At 39.8% G+C, this 18734-nt stretch overlaps 1 protein-coding gene across 3 annotated transcripts in view; it reads right to left on the bottom strand.

The window, feature by feature from the left end:
- Positions 1–12651, bottom strand: part of nlgn3a (neuroligin 3a) — a 133152-nt gene extending 120501 nt beyond the window's left edge. For all 3 annotated transcript variants that reach the window (XM_085476418.1, XM_085476428.1, XM_085476437.1), the window contains exon 1: positions 12293–12651. The gene's annotated coding sequence lies outside the window, so the exon portion shown is untranslated. The remainder of the gene's footprint in view (positions 1–12292) is intronic.
- Between the last annotated feature and the right edge of the window lie 6083 nt (positions 12652–18734).

The raw sequence follows: 18734 nt of genomic DNA, 5'->3' as shown, positions 1-18734 counted from the left end.
CACCCTGATATTCTTGATATTATTAGTCTGTCTGGAGACTCCACGTGATGATGAGCTCAGAGGGACATTTTAAATGACAGTGCCTTTTCTTGAAGGGATAGCATAAACAACGGAGGCAACCATCTTTGTCTTGTTGCTAACACTGATCTGAATTCACTGGAAAAAAATATCTCTGGAGCAAAGCTGGTAAATGAGACTGCTACTGTTACTATTATTTAGAAACAGGGAGGTTAGGGTTGGCTGGAGGAGTTGGGGGTGGGTGCGGATGAAGGAGACATGCCTCAATATCACACGTGGAGGAGGGAACACTGTCCCCTGACAGCAGTCCTTTCAGCTAGCCCTGGCAGATATGTTTACTCTCTATTCACTATTTCTAATCCTGTCTGAAAGCCTAGCTTGACTGTCAGGCTCCTTCCTAAATTGGCTCGTGTTCTTAGTGATTGATTAAAAGTACTGTAACCCAGCTTTATCAGACTACCCTGAACTCTGCATTTCTGCCAACTCTATTAGGTAATGCATCCTTTGTTATTTTACTTGTTGGTCTCACCGCCTGCCCGTCTTTGGGAAATGCTCAGATCCATTCACTGTGATGCAGAATACCCAGTCGTACCTGGCTGTATGGTTGTACAGCAGCCTTCAGATCAAACAGGAGAACTGCCTTAAGCTCAAAATAGTTTCTGACAAATGTGGCATCCTAATTCAATATACCATTATTCAGTGAAATTGGCCTAAATTTATCAGGAGTTTCCAAAACCAGCATGCTGAGGGATATACCTAAAAAGCATTTCATAATCTTTCCATTCCTTTTTTTCTAACTTTTGACTGATGCCATGGTGATAGCGGAAACACGTCTCTGTCCCCTGACACTGAGCTAAACAACACGGCTATAATTCATGCTTTCTAATGCTGTAATATCCCCATGCCATTGCACACAGAGGAGAGGAGAGGTTGCCCTGATGTTACTGCTGACGCCTAAGTCCTAGACATTGTACTTAGAGTGTCTCCTGCAGGACATTATTCAAACACACACACAGGCGCTACAAAGTCCATAAGACAAGAGTAGGCTGAACACATACGTCCTCAGATGCGGCAGCTCGCTGAGGGTACTCAAGGTTGTATTATAAGATAGGAAGTGAAACCAGTGATATTTTGACCTCACCATATGTACTCTAAGATAAAATCTTTGAATTCAACAGAACGGGAAGCTACAGCATAGACACTATGCATATGGCATGAATTAAAATCCCATTTGTGCACTTTAAGCAGAGTAGAAGACCACATTAATGACTGCACGCTTAGAAGTAGGCCATGTCCAAACACTGCAGGCAAATTTGGCCTCGGGTTGTCTGCACTTCCTCAAAAACTGCACCAAACACACACTGGATGCTGAATCTCCCTTCCTATTCTGTGCCTACTCTGCACCAACGAAGCCCAGAGCAATGACAGCACATACTGTAGATACTGTATGGGAACCCATGCATAACTTTGATCACACATCTACACTGATTTCCAAATTCTTCTAAAATAAACTCGCCTTGATCTGCCTCTCTTTTACCCTTTTTCTTATTATTATTTTTCGCCTGTTTTTCTAAACATCCTTTCCTGTTCCGTGTTTCATTAGCAACCTAAGGGGGGGTAAAAACTAACATCCACTAACATCTGGATGTTAGCTAGCTCGAATGAAAAGTCATATCAGATCAGATCCCGCTACATCAAATGAAACTGGAGGGTACATTATTTATTCATTTCACTGCTGACATCCAAACCATGCCCTAAACGGTGACACTTTGAAAACTATTCCTCTGTGCCTGAACTGCGCTGATACGAGTGCAACTAGCGGGGGCTCGCAGAGGGAAGGGAGTTTTATGTTCCTTTTACCAGGGATGAATGTAGAGGAGACAGAACAACGGGGCCATTGTTGTTTTCTAGCTTAAGAGCCTTGGAGCTTCTGCGAGAAGCAAACACAACAATGAGAGTGCCTCCATGCCTGCTGTAAAATTTCATGTGACTACAAGGCCTTCCCGCAATTTTCACAGACACTAAAAGCAGAGCCCTTAGGACCAAAAATGGCATGTCAACTGTTACCAATACAACTGCTACCCTTTTGGTGAATGGAAACTCTATGTAGGTAAATCTCAGTGTGGGTTTGTGTGCCAGGTGATTTGTTTTTGGGGTTGTTGTTTTTTTTAAATATATGTTTTGCAAAAATTGTGTGAAAAATAATAAGGAAACTTTTACTCTAGCTTTTATTCAGAGTTTCTTTGTATTGTCAGCACAAAAAGGGAACGCTTTAATTTTGCAGGAACAAAAGCGCCCGTTGTTGCAATTAATGCACCTTTCAAACTCAATACTATACTTTTCTAGAACTAAAAAAAAAAGAGAGAAACGATGCACCTCTTGCAGAACCTAAGAGCTGCATGATTGCCTTTTACATCCAGAGGTTAGCATCGCCAACTTGGTATGCAGACAAGCTCCAAGAAAGAAATCCACGTGTGATGGATACAAAGAAAAGGTTTTCAGAAGAGGGGAGAGTCTCCTCTGTGTAGGATTAAGCGCTTTAGATGTAATGATGAGAGAGGCCCTGTTTTTATTTGTTTTCAAAAGGCATTTTGCTCTTAATGGAATAGCGTCTGCTTTCCGTCTCCGGAGGATACGAATGCTCATCAAACACCTGGCTTTGTCAAACAATCCATAAACTCTTAATGCCACACGGCAATAGATAGTTGCTAGACAGGTTCAGAGCAAGGGAGAAAAAAAAATCAATGACAAGGTATACCAATTTACAATGTCATTATAGTGCAAAAGGTTTTATATCATACTCTTTTGCTCTGTGATCCCAGACCATTAAGGGACTGCTCATGTTTTGGGAAGTTCCAGCTCAGAATTCCTTGGTGGGATTCTCGCGCTTCCTATCAATATCTGAGGCGGTGGCTGCCAGAAGATTTGGTAGCACTCGATGCCCAGGGCTGTAAATCTGGGCCAGGGGTTGTGTGGGATGCTCAGATAAATGGGTTGGGCTTTGTTTTATTGCAGCGCTGCTTGTCTTAACTTTCTGTGTCTACCAGGGATTTAGAAAATGTGCTACTGTCCTTGGGCCTCTCTCTGCAACAGCAGCTCTGAGTCGGGTTTGAGTCAGCCCTGGTGCCCCCAGATTACATAAATATCCTCTATAAGCCATTCACTACTATATCCGCGCGCTACTGTTTTGGTTGCTTTTTTTATCTCCGGCAGCATTTTGTTGTTTTTGCACGAGTACGGGGTGCAAGTTTCAGATTAAAAAGCAGAGGAAGCAGAGGATCCTCATTTAACCCAATTTGACGATTCCTCTCACACTGCGTCGAACATTTTGAAAGACCTTTACATGTGATGCAGCTGTTTGTCATTTGTGTGCAGCTAAGCATCAATATAAAAGAAAAGTGGGCCACGGAGACACAAAGCACAATTATCCCTGAGGAAATATGTCACTTTTCCAACGTCCTTTGTGATAAGGTTCCTTTATTCATTCTTCTTTCAAAAAGCACAGTGGGGAAACAAAGGCAAAGATATGGCTTATTAGGTCAGTTTATTATTTTTTTTTTGTAAATATATATACAAACTGATCTTGGATCTGCTGGATAAATCACATGGGTATCATTAGAATCAACCCCGAGGAGTCTCCAGCTGCAGCGTGTTCGTGTGTGTTTAGGATGGCTCATGACTTTCTGGTGTTTTTTCAACATCCAATCAAGTAAAGCGATGTGTAGCAGTCCTACTGAAATGCATCTGTACTCTTGCAGAGCTCTGATGCCTTTTTGCACTGTAAAACACACACACTTCTTCATTTAAATAATTTATTTCAGAAGCAGACTTAGGAGACAGCTCGGTCATACAAATCAAGAGGAGGCTCAGAGAATGCAAACTCGTTACCCTGCCCGATTGTTATCCTTTAGCATAAGCTAACCTTAACCCTAACTCTATTGGACATCGCAATATTTAACGTATTAGTGGGTGCCAGGCTCCCCCCCCCTCCCAAAAAAACAAAAAACTTCAACAATAAATCCGTATTTGGAGTTAAGGCTTCTGTAGAATTTTAAATGTGCAAAAAATTTGAGTGAAGCAGGTTTGGATTCAAAGAGGATGTGATTAAAGAGCATATGAGATGAGAATGCCAGTAAATTCTGGGGTGTCAGAAAACACTGAATGATTTAATAATATGGTATGGAGATCTGCCTCAATCAAAAAAAAAATCTTCAAATAAAAAGAGGTAATGAAGAAAAACTTCAGGATACAGTTGACTAGGATTTGTATTCTGCTTGTTTGTGTACTAGTGTGGGGTTTTCGTTTTGTTTTTTTTTAAAAAAGATAGTAAAGCTGTAGTTGTCCGCAGCATGAATAAAACAAACGTGGATTTTTGTTTGACTGGCTTTCTCCAGCCCAGAGCTCACTTGTCAAAAGGCTTATCCAGGCTTATTTTTCTCCACCCTAGCTATTTTCCTCTTGTTTCTTTTCAATCTCACCTCTTCCTTCTGTCCTCGTTCTTATCCTCTCTGATCCCCTCTCCATTCCTGCTACTCTCAGAGAACCATTTCTATCCAACGGTATCATTTCACTCTTCAGCTTCAGGACTGAACTGCCCACCACTATTATGTCATTCAACACCTGTACTTAAACCGGGTTGAAATTCACGGTGAGCCCAGGGCAATGGAACTACGAGAGAAACTACAGCTCTGGAGTCTCTTGTCCCAAATCTACCTTCCTCTGCTGTAATGACTCGTAAAGACAAAATGCAAGTGCGACTCTTCAGGTTCGCACTGGACAACAAGCCCATGAGGCTCTATTTACTTTTAGCTTATGAAAAGTACAGTATGTTAATAGTCAAGGTACAAACAGCAACCCACATATTTACAGCTTTCTGCAAATAATATGCGATTATGGGCTTTTGGAGCACATAATTTGGGGCGTTTTAGCAAAACCCTCAAATCTGTGCTACTTAAAGGCTCAGAAGAGCGCCTCGAGGATTCCTCCCTGGTCTTATGTGCTCGCCCACATCACCATACTCCCCAGAAACAAAACTTGTCTTTTTTTTCTAGATTAAAAACCTCAAACCAAGAAGCTCATCAAAATGAGGCTCCTCCCCTCAGCCTCACTTTTTCACTCAAACTATTGTCATAGTGACCTACAGCCACCAATTCATCACAGCTGCCATCTTAGGGGAGTAAGTCGCGAGGCTATTTCTGTAATGACCCAGATTCTCAGGTAAATCTGGATCCATATCATTGTAATGAGCAGCGGCAAATCAAAGGAGAGCATATTAGGTCAAAGAAACGATTTTCTTATTTATGCTCATTTACTTTATGGCTAAACGTTGTGTTATTTAAACTTTAAGACTCATGAAAAGTGTGCATCCTGTATTGAAAACACAATCGATGCCAGAGAAAATTCCCCAGTCTAATTTCCTTTCTTGGTAATTTTGTCAGATTAATATCAAGTCAATTTCCTGGAGCCTGTTCTTACACAGAGTGATGGCATGTTGATGGTATCATTGGAAGAAAGCTATAATTGTGGAGGATGGCTCCTTTTGGGAGAAATATGGGCACAGATGGGCCCTGAGCTTGATAGAGGAATTTCTCTGAAAGGGAAAGGCTATCGGAAAGCATTGCCAAGCTGGCAAGAGATATAAATAGACGACAGCGAGGAGCAGGTCTACATGTAAGCACCAAAATAAACCAGTCCCAAAGTAGGTAGCATCCTATTAAGGCAGAGGGTTTACAATGTCGTTAAGGTAAATTTACAAAACATTATCCAAAGCTGCATAACACTGCATTATTAAGAGAATCTGATTAGATTTGCTTATTACTACTTACTGTTTTATATAATGGCTTGTGCTTGTACCACTACAATAGCATTTATAGTGCATTTTTATGGCTTTACTCAAAGCTATGCTTATATATTACATTTATATGATATTTCATTTACATATAAATGTTATTTATTCATTTATTCGCTGAACTGTTACACTGCATTGCACAACAACTAGGCCAAAACACAGTGGACTCCCTCCATCAAAAAGATAGTACAGAAACAACCACTCACTTACTCACATTCACACCTACAGGCAATTCAGTCTCCAGTCAGCTTGATGGGGAGGAAATGCGAGCACAAGCACAGGCAGAGACACCGCTACCACCGAAGACACAAAGGACCCGCGCTCAGTACTGTTTTGGGGGGATTTGAGGGGTTTTAATAACCTGAGGAAGAGTTTACATTCTGCAATTACACACACTTTACACGTGAAATTTTATAGCCTGCTCTGATCTTCTGGTCTGTAAAATAAACGATTAGGGCGAAAACACTAAAGTTAAAGAAGCGCTAAATTTGAATTTCAATGTTTACTGAAACATATTAATGAAGACAATGTAGTTCAGTATTTACTTTTGGGGTTTTCCTTGATAAAAATCAGTTGCTGTATTTCTACAAACTGCACAGGGACAAAACAAAAGCCCACACATAATATTCTACTGGCCTCAAGACTCCTCAGTGGCTAGCATAGTGAAATGGATAATAAAAGTGAAATAGATAGCGCCTCAGTCAGCAGCAGCTTCAAACAACTCGGAGCTGTGGCTAACCTAATGTACATGCCATCCAAAATACTAAAAACCAACAAAAAAACAAATATCCAAAAAAACAAAACAAATACAAATAAATCCTAATACAGGTGAAAGGTCTGGTGTCTAGATAAAAACACACACAAATAAATGTGTTTACATGATTTCCACATTGTCTTCAGAGAGGAAGGACTAACAGGAGATGAATTAGCATGACACTGGTGCTGAACTCAATGTCAACATTTCACTAAATCTCAAATATAATTTCAAAAAAGTAAAACTTCAATATTTGTTCTCCAGAGTAGCAGATGTATGTGTTTTTGTCCAGGTGAAAGGCAAAAGGAAGGGAGATAATAAAGGAAAGATTATCCTAAAGAACATACAGCAACTGTAATTGAAAACCAACTTGTAGAGCAGAGATCTGCAATTTTATGACGGCTGAACAGTTGCGACGGAAAGTTTGTGCGTGTTGGAGTGTGTGCGTGGGAGGAGAGGGAGGACGGATCTCTATTAATCTCTTGCATTACTGCAGTCATTTCCACTCTCTTCATCACCAGAGCATGTGCTCTTTGAGATTTAAAATATTTAAATCTGTAATCTGTCAGCATTATGAGGTTAACGCACGCCCGCGAGACTGGTGTCCTATCCGTCACTATGCTTTCCACCTCACATGGCCCCCACATATATCACAAGGACCTGACATGGCCTTTTGTAGTTCTGGCTGGAAAAGACTTTGCACCCGATGTCTGTAATTTCTCAACAGCGGAACAGACATGCTGCCGGACCCTAGAGAAAAATTACGGGAAACGTGTGCAGATGAAAAAAAAAGAGAGACAGAGAGAGAGAGAAAAACAAGCTGCAGCACTGTGAAGTGCAAAGAAGCCTCTAATTGTTTCCCCAGTGTATGTGACCCAGTGACTCTGGAGGAGCTCTTTCTTGTTCTTTTACTACGGGCAACCCAGCATTCATTATTGATTTGGTGGCACAAACTCATAGTCTCACACAACGCGGTCTTATGAGTGGGCTTAAGTGTTCTGTCACTCTGGTGCACAACTACATTAAAGAAATGCTAATACACCTTGTTCCCCACCTAGCTTGCGCACATTGCTATATTTTCCTAAAAACTCTGAATTAATAACCAAGAGTGAATAAATTGAATGGGATTAAGCCTGAACGACAGTGACCCATATATGAATATTAGGTTGATGGAAGACACTCCAACGTAGCCCATTTAGCCAGCTCCATGTCATGTCTTCATACGACAGGCTTTTACTAAGCTCCTTAAGAGCCTGCCCCGGGGGATCTATGGTAGGCTGGAGGTACTGACTCAGGCCTTATCTCCACTAATTTACCCCATGAATTAGACAGCCCCGTCTTTCTGTGTACTGCCAGACCCACACAATACTCACTCCATGTTAAGAAAATGAGGAGAGAAAGGGGCTTAGTGATTGCTTAGTTGGATAAGAAGCTGAGGAATTGACAGAGGAAAGGCACACTCTGCCACTTAAACTTTACCTGGACAGTAACGTTCATCCCCTGGGATTAAAACGTGTTGACTCCCTGTCACTTGTCTCTGTATTTGCAGGGCGGATTAGGTAAAATAAAATGCGATTTAAATCATAAGGATTAAGGTGACTTTTCGAAAACAAACAGGCAGGGTTTCACCCCTGTCGCTCACGACACACAGAAAGAACGATTAACTTCTTTGTTTGTTTCCGGCCGGCCTTACATATTACGATGGCTGACGGATTTTTTACATTTCAAGTGAGCTGGCAAGTCTTTAAAAGCCGTGCATGACTCAGTAGTCAAAGGTCCAGAAATCTATATGTACCGCACATGCGGCAAGCATGCAAATCGCAGTCAGAGTCAACAAATAAATGCAACGGATTTGCAAAATAAAGTCAGTGGAATGTGAAATACGCACTGCTTCAGTGGATTGATTCTTGTATGCCATAGCAAAAAAAAAAAAAAAAAAAGGTCATTTATGTTTGCATGTTACACATGAATGAAAAGAAGTGAACTTTACATAAGCTTACGTAAGCTTAAAGTACAACTTTGCTTTTCCATATCATGATGGTCTCCCGCACCCCGCTCCTGCTGTCTCTCCCTCCATGTGATGCATTTTTAAAAAGTCTCAGTTAAAAGGGGGATACAATCAAAAACAGCTCCTTGCTGCTGCTGCTGCCGCTGCTGCTGCTTCTACTGCACGTTCGGCTGTCCCTGATTATAGCTCAGTCGGCTTCGTCCTTGGTCTGTGTGTTATTGAGAGTAAATTGACTAATTAATAAATAATTAATAAGTAGATAACTTCTGGCAGACAGTAAGTGGAGACATACTGTGTGACATCTGCTTTGTAGTTAGAATGGCGATGTCCAAAAGAATCTTGTTTACTAAGCAGACATTGGTCTTTGGCAGGGAAACCTGTTAGTCAGGGGAGATGTTTTTTGGGTCATGAACAATGTAATATCTCAGTTAAATATGTTATGTGCAAAAGACTTGAGGCATATCTTTGTGCCTCGGGCCAAAACCGCTTTGTTAGTCTAACAAACACTCTTTCATCTTTTTACTGATTTAACAAATACGTCTTATTCATTATTGAAACGAGTGTGACACAAGTGTACGGAGCACCGCCGCTTGTTTCGACTAATGTTTAATAGAGAAACTATCAGGGTGTTTTGCAGCGATTCCGTCATATCGAGTGTGATTTAATGATGATGAAGGCGCATCCTCCTGAGCAAACACGAAGAGACAAGTTGATCCTCCTGCATTAGTCACTGTACATCCATGTCTGCGAAAGGCAGGGGGAAAGGGCTCGGGTGACACATCATGAGGCACATTTTTACTTGGTTTTTGAAGATTTGGGCTCTTTCTCAGAGGTCTCTGCGAAACAGCCATTGTGAGAGACCATTAAGACCTCACACGACTCAGAATCATTTACATTTTAAGCAGCAATAACCTAAAAGCTAAATCTGCTCTCTAGATGAGTCTCAAGAAGTAAAATAAGTCTGTAAACTTTATGTCTGTTTGGGCAGGCATTTGTTACCTGTGGATTTTCAAGAGCAGCAGTCAAGCCAAGGCAATTATCCCGCTTGCTTGGTAACGTGGTAATAAGCTAATCTGTTTTAGATTCACAGACATCACACCTCCCTCTTCCTTTTGTTTGAGCGATGTTGCAACGTTGTGAGAACAGCGCTAGAACAATGACAGGCCTTTCCTTGGCTGCGGGATAAATAGTGATAGGACATATTTTCAGCAGGTCAGAGGTATCCATTTGGGAAATTATTCAGCTCCTGCCTGCTTCGAGACAACACGTCAAACGCAATGAAGAATATTAGAAAACACAAATAACCTTCCACAGCCTTCCTTATATGTGCGACGACACACCGCCGTGTATACACAGAGGAGCACATGTGCTTGCACACCTCTGCCCATGTGTCTGGACGAGAAAGCAATAAGGAGCGCGATGCTTAAAGAGAAACTGAAGGCTAAGGAACAAGAGGACTCTCGGGCCAGAGACCAATGAGCGGCTCATCCATGTTAAGTCAGGCCAAGACACACTCAGGTGTATTCACGTTAGGTCAGCACGAAGCCTCGCTGACCTTTGCAGTAGACAGAGAGTCTCATGGAGCTTTTCTTGAGCAGCCCTGAGACTCACAGGGTAAACAACGGACTCAATGCTGCACTTGTGTGTTTGTGTGTGTGCACGCGCATATGTGTGCACGTGTGTGTCTACGGGAGTGTGTCAGCATGTGTGCCTATCAGTGATCACATGTTGACCGCTTCTCGATGGCCCAACCCCTTCCAGTGTAATCTGTCTAGCAAATGAACACACTGGGAGAGCGCCGTTCTCTGTAATTACTCTCCAACGGCTGAAACCCGAAAGCTCAGTTTTTGTCGTAAATTAAGCTGCCACGATCGTTACACAGCTCAAGTACATCCCAGAAAGAAAAGAAAAAAATCTGAGAAAGGGGTGAAGAATGGATATTAAAACAGCAGGGAGCTTGAAAAAATAGCACTTTGCTCGACTGGAATGCAAACACTGAAGGGTCAGAAAGAGAATTCACAAACAGCAGCACCAGCACCAGCATGCATAATTCTTCACATGATATTGAAGCGCCACTTACAATACAGACACACACCATTCTCCTGCAAATCAAAACTGAATTCGAGGAGCCCTTCTCAGAATTTCACAAGGCCTTTTTTCCCCCTTTTTTGTTTGAAAAAATATGTACGCAACAAAAACTAGAAATTCTACGTGTCTGTGTGATTATCATCTATTAGGGTCTTCTTTTATCAGCAGTGTGGTTTGCATGCCAAATAACAGGCTGAATCACTTCCTAAATGTTTAGGTTTCAGGGACACATTGGTTATTCAACTAATCACCATGACAACTCCTGCTTGACATTTCCACTTCCTCCTCTCTCTTTGGAATTCAACTCTCTCTCTCTTAATTATTCTTACTGCCACTGATAACAACCAGACTATTTATTTATAGTATATTTCTGAAGCCATGTGTCCAGGAATTTCAGACTGTATGGGAAAGTAGACGTGTGTGGCCTACAAGATCATTACACTGTTTTATGCACAATAAACTCTTTGCTTTGCAAGCAATATGTTCAGTTCTGCAGCTTTTATAGGTATTAAAGATGGAAAAAACATAACTTTTTCCTGCTTCTTTAAAAATCTCTTTTAATGTGATTAAGCCAAAAGGTTAAAAAGAATGAATAAGTGTCAAGCAGCAAGTAGAATAACCTATATATATATATATATATATATATACACACACACACACACACACACTCTGTCACTCTAAGATGAAAAATGCCCTTTAATAACCAGTTAAGCTCACACTGAAGCTTCTATACTGAGCCACTCATCTAATCATCCACAAACCAATTAGGAGAAAATGTTATTAAAAAAGGGAATAGGAATCGGGGGATACCCATGTATCCCCGTGGCAGATTATCCTGCTCATCCTGATGGAGGTCGGTAGCCTGGTGCAAACTGGTCCCAATCATATTTTATAAAAAAAAAAAAGAAAAAGAAAAAAAAAGGGACCTTAGATCTGCTTCTAACCTGATCTATTTAAGCCATCAATTCTTTGTTAAATGTACCTTAAAGTTCAGAGCTCGCAGTTTCCGCCCTTTTATTTCTTGTTTTTGCAATAAACGCAACTCATTTGGCGTTTTCGGGGTTTTTCCTTGCTACAGGATGAACAATGACACAGAGCTTGCGCCCATCACGCGCACAAGATGTCTTTATGCCCAAGTAACAAGTGCTCTGGACATCTATCGCAAGCATTTATTTTCTGCATTGACGTTTGCCGTGCGCTGGTATCGCAACACGCTACATATGACAGTGCGAGGAAAAGATGCAGACAGTTAGCAGCATCCAAAACCCCTGCGTCTAATAAGACTCCGGGTAGTCCGTCCAACTCACAAAATCCGAATGCGTTTTGGAAGTATACGTGCCTCCGTGCCGGGGTACAGCGCTGCGTCGATGTTGCGTTACAAAATAGCTCCCACTCTTAATCTTTTCCACACACGCACACAAATAAAATAGAAGCTTAAGTCGTATAAAATAAATCCAAGTATCCTGATATACCCTCTTTCCCCCCTGCACATCTCCCCAAGTCACTCAGAACGCAGACAGCCTTAGATTTTCTGCCCCTTCTCTAGTTGCTCATCAAGTCTCATGAAATGACTCACCTGCCTTGTCGAGATCTAAATCCCCCCATGCCTTTCTGGAAATAAAAAGCCGGGATAATGTTTCACTGTTTCGGGGTCTTCACTCGCAGTCGAGTCTCTGTACTCCAAATATCCGTATAGTCTGCGCACCGCTTATATGTTTTTCGGGAATGACCTTCCTGTGAAGCGATAACGACTCTCATTATCCTCACTCCGCTGTCATTTTAATGGATTTCTCCCACGTTTTATTTTAGTGATTAATTTTCTTTCTTTCTTTCTTTCCTTTTTTTCCTGCGGGAAGTCTCCTCCTAGTCCTGGTGCGTTTTGCTGCTTTTGCCTTGACTCTTGAGCTCAACACGAGCTTCGCGGGGACGCGCGGCGCTATCCCGTATGAATATTCGGGAGCGCCGATTTGAGATGGAGAAGAGAGTTACTAGGTAACCAAGGGCACACGCATCATACATGAAAAGGAGCAGACGGTTTATGCCTTCCAACTATTCTCTACCTTCTCTGACAGCTCATCAAACACAACCCTTTTTCCCCGGACTAACGTTTCTCACCAGAACAAAATCTATAAGGCAAGTCAGACACGTAGCCTATTTAATAATGACTGTAGAGTTACTGAGGCCTCTGAGAACTTCGTTTTAAATGAAGATTGTATTTCTATGGCAGATTAGCAATTTATAAAGAGGATAAAACGTTAAAGGCATCCAAGCACTTGGATGAAGTCAAAGAAAAAATAAATGAAGTAGAGGTGAGATCTATAAATGCTGAACTGGCTGGTTAGAAATAATTAAATTATCACAGCATATTTTCAGATGGCTCCAGCATTTCTCACTTTATAAATGAACTAGCTATTATAGCTTTTCTTAAGATTTATGTGACATTTATTTAGCTCCCATCTTTACACGAGTCAGTGAGATAATAATATAACACAATGCAGCACAGGTGAGTAAAGATTAGGCCTGGAATCCTTCAGATCCACCAACACTGGATGCCGTATTGAGCTAAGGCAGCTTTTGATTGGTCTCTAAGCATCATAAAAGCCCCCATTTATTCCTGCTGTCAGTTTCCAGTGCAAGCTTTCTATTATAAATCATACTTTACGCCATTATGACATCATCAGGTTAATTCTCTCAGGCTTGACATACCTCCTCCAGAGCTACAGAACTCATTATATAATTGTTTTCAAACAAATACTCATTAAAAGGAAATCATCTTTTTTTTTTCTTTCCAACGCTGATTTTAAAAAGTGTTTGTGATAAAAGGATTACAGAGCAGACAAATGGATAATTTGTGGTTTCAAACATTTTGTTTTCATTACAAGTCATTACATTACCACCTCTATATATCACCGTAACAGTGCCTGAGTAGTTTATGTAGAATATGCTTTATGTTAGCTGCATTGAAGTACATATAACTGGAGATGAATTGGCCAGTGTTGGTGTGGGAAAAGCAGAGAATTTGGGTCCGCGTTTCAGATATGCAAAATAAGATTACATTGATTAGGAGAAAGATAGAAAACTCTGACAAAGAGCAAAAGAAAGAGTTCCTTCTCTGGAACAGACAGGCATGCAATAACTGTCAAATGAATGCTTTTGAGTAAAACATTTAAGTAACTTTCATATAATTTTAATGAAACGAGCTCTCGAGTATTTGCAAACATTTACTGTATTTTCCTGAAACCATAGTGCACCGTTGAAATATTAATGCGAGACTGCAGTGAAAAACAATTCTATGATTTAAGTCTAAGTCATTTTGGGTCTGTAGTCGCTATATAATAATATGGAACAGTTTATCTCAACACATCTGCTCTCTCTATTGATATTTTAAAATCTCCCATCGCTTCTCATTGGCCACCTCACTGAGATCGATACTGTATCATCTGTTGTTCCTCTTTTTTCCTTGTGTTCTGCTGTTTACATTTTATTTTGTTACCCGTTTCCTCTTCTCAGCTTACTGAAGTTGTAATATGGCCAATAGTAATTATTTCAGTTGTCAAAAAAGTAATACAAACATTAGTTCTGAGATGAACCATAAAAAGCAGTCCTTCCAAATTCGCCGCAGCATTACAAAGAGTCCTCTATAACGATCTGGCAGAATTAACCTATCTATGAAACACTAAAAAAAATAGCGTTGACTGCGTTTTAGGACAGTTTAAATGCAAATAAAAGAAACACTATTCCACATAAGTGTACCACATAAAACAGGTAATACTAAGTGCAGGTCTAATTAGAGGTATAATAGTCACTTGTACATTTTAAGAGAAAGCTGGAAATCACTGAAATCTAATTTGGTGTTTGGAACAGAAACCAGCATACACATGACTCTTGTGAGCAGAGACCTTTTAATTATAGAACAGCAAGGGGTTGATGCTGCTGCTGCTGCTTTTCCCCCCACTGATGTTGAACACTCACACAGTGTAAAATACAAAAAAAGGGAAAGAAAAGGAAAGGGGGGGGTACTGACACAAACAAACCGGAGTGCAATGCATCCACAAGACATATTGTTTTTGAGCAAGACGCTCAATCATGACGCACTGTTACTTTTATGAACCAGTCAGCTGAAAAAAAGAAGAGCAAAAATTCAAAGGGTACTCTAAAGCGTTGTAACCCTTTACCGTCTAATGTTGAGGGATAACTTTGCGTGTGCTCAGTTCCAAGTTTTAAAGGTGGGCACAGTAAAGTCATTCATTCACAAGGACATTTTTTTCTTTCCAAAGGAGAAAGTCAGCTCCATGCAAACAGATGAATGTTGCCTGAGGCAACCGGATGGGTTACATCAAACGCGCACTCAGAAAAACTATTTATGCCTTAGAAGTGAGTCATGTGAACATTACAGAAATGCAGGAATATCAACAATTCACTGTCCCGAGACTGTTTTCTGACATTTTTTGCAACACTGTTTTCAAAAATATTAAGTTTTAGAGCACTGTCTACATCAATAACAATACACGCAGCACCCACATGAGAGGGAAACAGGTGGAATTGAGTGTGAGTGGGATGGGATTTTAGATGTACACATAAAAGCTTCTTATGGGAGTGCAATACTGACTATGTTCAAATATCATTTAGTCTTCGGCTGAATGAAGTAAAACAGCTCTTTGTGGACAAAACAGGAATGCAAACAGCTGGGGTTGTCTAAAAAGTAAATCAGAGCTTTTCTTTTTTTTCTCAGTTGTCTTGACCACATGTTTTGAAAATGATGACATTAGTCAAAAAACATAAAGGGAAATAGTTCACGGAGCAGAGCAAATAAAGAAAAACCCACATACATATAAAAATAGATAAAAATAGAGTTCATGTCTGTCAAATGTGATTGGGCCCTTCTTTAGAAAAATATGACAGCACTGAGCAGCTCCTTCAGTGGGAGACTGCGGCACCCACGGTGTGGGACGGAGAGATTTCGCAGGTCTTTCCTCCCCACTGCTGTCAGACTCCATAATAAAGACTTTAACTGATCAAGCACACACATCCATACATATGCAATAATACTAAGTGCAATAATCCTTTCTGTCATCGTTGTATTTTTACTCAGTTGTATATAGTATTTGTATTTGTATTCTATTTTTATCTTATTGTATATTTATTTTATTTTATTCTACTGTATATAGTATTTTATTTTATTCTATTCTGTACAGTTGTGTACTGTATTTATTCTTATTGTATTCTAATTTTTGCCTCATAACTTTTGCACTGTCCACTTCCTGCTGTGACAAAACAAATTTCCCACGTGTGGGACTAATAAAGGTTATCTTATATGTCTAGCAGGAAATACAAGAAGGAAAAGACAAGTAAATGAGACAGGCAAGCAGGACGAGAGTCAGCAGAACAAAATTCTGATGACCACTGCTGTATATTAACAAAGAATTGAAACCCAAATGTAAAAAACAAAAACCTAAACAAAATGATTTGCAAATTATTGATTACTATCGTGGCTCAAGGAGTTGGCAGTTCATTTTGTAACCGGAAGGTTGCCGGTTCGAGCCCCGGCTCGGACAGTCTCTTGTGTCCTTGGGCAAGACACTTCACCTACCGCCTACTGGTGATGGTCAGAGGGGCCGATGGCACGATATGGCAGCCTCGCCTCTGTCAGTCTGCCCCAGGGCAGCTGTGGCTACAACTGTAGCTTGCCTTCACCAGTGTGTGAATGTAAGAGTGAATGAATAGTGGCATTGTAAAGTGCTTTGAGGGCCCCGAAAAGCGCTACATAAATGCAATCCATTATTATTATTATTTAAAAACAATATTTTGTTTAAAATGTGCAAAGGCAATATGGCCAATGTAGAAACTGATACTTTGTTCTAATAAACCAAGTCTGGAATAAATGTAGAATATCCCCTCAATGAATATTTTACAGCTAATTAGATTAACTGGAAGTAATAGAGTAACACAACTGGGTATCAAAAAATCATCACAGAGAGCTACCTGTGGAAGGATTATTGGTTCAAAAATTTAAGAAGCACACCCTAAGATTTGAAAAAGTCCAGAGAAATCTCTGTACTCAGTGTAAAAGGCCAAAAAACAAAAGTTAAATACGGCGTAGAGGCAGCACAAACACAATTACAGTGGGGCAAAAAAGTATTTAGTCAGCCACCGATTGTGCAAGTTCCCCCACTTAAAATGATGACAGAGGTCAGTAATTTGCACCAGAGGTACACTTCAACTGTGAGAGACAGAATGTACCTACTGAGCTATCCCAAACATTTGCCAAAAGCTTTTAAAGCTTTTAAAGCTGTTATTGTGTATATATTTGTGTATATATTTATTTATATTTAGATTTCTTCATACATTCTTATATAGTTCTATATTGTGTATTTTGTTGTACAGTTATTTTATTTTCAACTTTAATTTATATATTTTATCTTATTCCTTCCCAGTTAAATTTACCCTTCATTCTAATTTGTGTTGTACAGTTATTTCATTTTTAACCTTAATTTATATTTTATTCCTTCCTAGTTAAATTTACCCTTTTTAATTTTTCATATTTATTTCCTATCTTATTCATAGCCTTTCCTTTTTTGTTTTCTTTAGGTCACGAGCAGTTGTCCAAGCATTTCACTACATATCGTACTGTGTATGACTGTGTACGTGACAAATAAAATTTGAATTTGAATTTGAGATTTACAATATCGTTTAACCCACTAGATTTCTCAGTATTTGATGTATTTTCTAATATGTTACCCTTTATTCTAGTGATGACTGTAACTATTTGTAAATTATTGCATTCTTTTTTTCACACAACTGACGGTTTCATTTCTTTTCTTTTTTTTGTCACACAGATAATGTGCATAAAAGGAGCCCACCTCCGTCACTTTCTCGCAAATCAAGATAAAACAGAAAAGGTAAAGACAGAAATGCAGAGGATCCAATATCCAACAATACTCAACAAGTTTTCCTACACTGACCTAGTTCTTTTGTTATATATTTTAAAGACCGTTTTAATCACTGCAGCGGTCTTAAATGCTTGTGTCAGATTAGTGGAAGTTATCCTCTATTTGCACAGAAATATCTAAATGTAATACAAGTCATGGCAAAGAACGCTATGATTTCAAGCCTTTTTATTTACAGACTTTTATTATTTGCTTCTGCAGCAACTTTGCAGTTTGAATACTGTACGACAATGTTTTCATCTATAAACCCAAGTTTAGCATCTCAGTTCTTTGTCTGCGGGAACATCATTTTCTCAAGAAGATTAATAGTTTCTCTTATTTCATTCCATCCTGAGTTGCTGAAAGTGATTAGCATACATAGCTATTAAACAGCTTCAGAATTACACTGCTGGGCTTAATGAAGCAAGATAAGTTCAAGAAAACCTGACTGATATGAACTAGAAATAGAAAAACTTTGCAGAAGACATCTACTAAGGGAGGGGAAAAAACAGATGTGCAAAACATGAAAACATGTTCAACATATTTTTTATACTTCTAAGCCACTTATTTTGTTCATCCACATGACAAAACCACAGTGTTTTCAATTTTCTGTCAGCAGATTATTATTGCCGCTCTTCGTTCAAAATTCAAACCAGTGGGCATTACAAAATCACCATCACATGAAAACAAACAACAAAAACCTTCATATTGCACAGTAATGGAAAATGGGGACAATAGAAACAGAGAAACAATCAATAGTAAGGAAATTAAAGAATAACTTCATCCAGCTTTGGTCAGTGATCTGCTATAAGCATGTTTACAGAAAGAGCAGGGCTGTTCAGCTGACATTTATGACATCCCTGATGGATTATCATCGAAAGCAAAGCGATCTCAGTGCTGATTTTATACTGGAATGCACTTCCTGCAGAATTTCTATCGTTTTGACTGAACGGTTGCAGGCAGTTTTGATGATCTGTGACATTAGGAAGACAACACAGGCTACCACTGAGAACTTTCCTTCAAGATCCCTTATGTTTGTGTGTGTGTCGTATGTGTTGTGTTAAAATGCTAGTTAGAGCTACCATCAAGGCA

This window comes from Copadichromis virginalis, linkage group LG2 (assembly GCF_057382275.1).
Source record: "Copadichromis virginalis isolate Kocher_CV1m ecotype Utaka linkage group LG2, C_Virginalis_male_GT1.1, whole genome shotgun sequence".
NCBI classification, from domain to species: domain Eukaryota; kingdom Metazoa; phylum Chordata; class Actinopteri; order Cichliformes; family Cichlidae; genus Copadichromis; species Copadichromis virginalis.
This window is presented reverse-complemented; position numbering and strand designations above follow the sequence as displayed.